This window comes from Numida meleagris, chromosome 1, assembly GCF_002078875.1.
Source record: "Numida meleagris isolate 19003 breed g44 Domestic line chromosome 1, NumMel1.0, whole genome shotgun sequence".
Lineage (NCBI taxonomy): Eukaryota > Metazoa > Chordata > Aves > Galliformes > Numididae > Numida > Numida meleagris.
Window position 1 is genome coordinate 3,374,703 of NC_034409.1, and position 1,900 is coordinate 3,376,602.

Below are 1,900 nucleotides of genomic sequence, written 5' to 3' on the forward strand. Positions count from 1 at the left end.
GGGAGGAAAGCGCCGCTGCTTCGCCAGCCCCGGGCCTGTGACACAGGCGGTTTCGCTGGCAGCGAGTATATTTAGCACTTCCCCGAGCCCTTCGCATGCTCCAGCCCCGGTGCGGAGCGCTCGCTTAATTAATTGACGCAGCTTTCGCCCCGCGGTGCCACATGACGGTGGGCGGCCGAGGGCACGGCCCTACAGGTGGGTGCGTGGGGCTCTGTGGGGGGGGGGGTTAAGGGGGTGAAGCGGTGCTGCTTGTGGGGGGCTGCGGCCGTGGGCCCGTCCTCGGGGGGGGGGGGGGGGTGTTGACTGCGGAGTGAAAGTGCGTTTGTGGGGTGCGCTAAGAGGGTGGCTGCTAGGAGGGGGCACGATGAAGGCTGAGGGTTTGGGGGTGCTGGGAGATGACGTTGCGTTGCGAGGGTTTGGGGTTCTCAAGGGGAATGGCCGTGCTGGGAGATGACGTGTTGAGGGGGTTAGGGTGCTGTGATGCTGAGGAGTGGAGTTTCGGGGTGTCTGAGGGGAATGGCTGCCCCTGGGAGATGATGTTGTGATGCTGGGGAGCGGAGTTTTGGGGTGCCCGAGGGAATCATCGAGCTGAAAGGGAACAGAGGAAGCCCTGTGCTGTTTGAGGAGTGAGGGTTTGGGGTGCCTGCGGGGAATGGCCGTGCTGGGAGATGATGTTGTGGTGTCAGGGAGTGAGATTTTGGGGTGCTTGGGGGGGACCACTGTTCTGAAAGGGGATGAAGGAAAGCCTGCACTGTTCGAGGAATGAGGGTTTGGGGGTTCTGGAGGGAACGGCCGTGCTGGGAGATGACGTTGTGGTGTTGGGGAGGGAGGGTTTGAGGTGCTGGAGGGAAGGCTGGTGCGAGGTTGAGGAGTGGAATTCTGGGGTGCCTGAGGGAATCACGCTGAAGTGGGACGGAGGGAGCCCTGCGGCAGTGAGGAGCTGGGTTTGGGGTGTGTGAGGGGAATGGCTGCACCTGGGAGATGACGTTGTGAGGTTCCGGGGTGCCAGAGGGAATCATTGCACCCTAAGAGGATAGGGGAAGCCCTGTATTGCTGGAAGGGGATAAGTTTTGGGGTGCCTGAGGGGGCTGCAGTGATTGAAGGGGACGCTGCTATCGAGGAGCCATATTTGGGGTGCCTGAGTGGACAGCCTTGCTGAGACAGGACCCTGTGACATTGCGGAATGTGTTTTTGGGGTGCCTGAGGGAATCGTCGCACTGAAAGGCGATGGAGAAAGCCCTGCGGTGCTGAGGAGATGGGTTGGGGTGCCGGAGAGAACGGCAGTGATTGGTAGGAGCCACGTTTGGGGGTGTCTGAGGGAATGGTTACGCTGAGAGGGGAGCACCCTGAGGCGTCGAGGAGCCGGATTTGGGGTGCGTGAGGAAATGGCTGCACGGGGAGGGGACGCTGAGGTGATGAGGAGCGGTGTCTTGGGGTGCCTGAGGGAGCAGTTATGCTCAGAGGGAGCTCTGAGGCGACGAGCGAGGTTTGGGGTGCTTAAAGGGATCCTGGGGTGACGAGCGTTGTTTTGGGGTACCTGTAGGGATGGCTCGTGGGGAGGGGATCTAGGGGTGCCCGAGACAGCAGCTGTGCTGGGAGGGGACGAGAGCTGTGGGCAGAGACGCAGTGGTTTTTTTTCCTGCGTGGCGCAACTGGCTGTGGAGGGAGGGCAGGTGGCTGTGAGGCAATCACCCTCCGGGAGGAGAGCCTGGGGACCCAGGGCCGCCTGGGAGTACGAGGGGGTCGGTTGGAGGGTGTGACGCGGTGGGTAGAGCAGCGGGCAAGGGGCTGCGAGGCGGCGCGGTGCCCGCGGGCCGCGCTCGGGGGGTCATCGTCGGGGCGGGCGAGCGGCGTCGCTGAGGGCGGGAAGCGCGCGCGACCCCTCGACGCGCGGCAGCAG

The 1,900-nt window shown here is 63.6% G+C and overlaps 1 long non-coding RNA gene across 1 annotated transcript in view; it reads left to right on the plus strand.

Annotated features, from left to right (window-relative positions):
* LOC110392239 overlaps window positions 1-1,900 on the plus strand; it is a 144,012-nt gene that overhangs the window by 13,555 nt on the left and 128,557 nt on the right. The window lies entirely within an intron of this gene.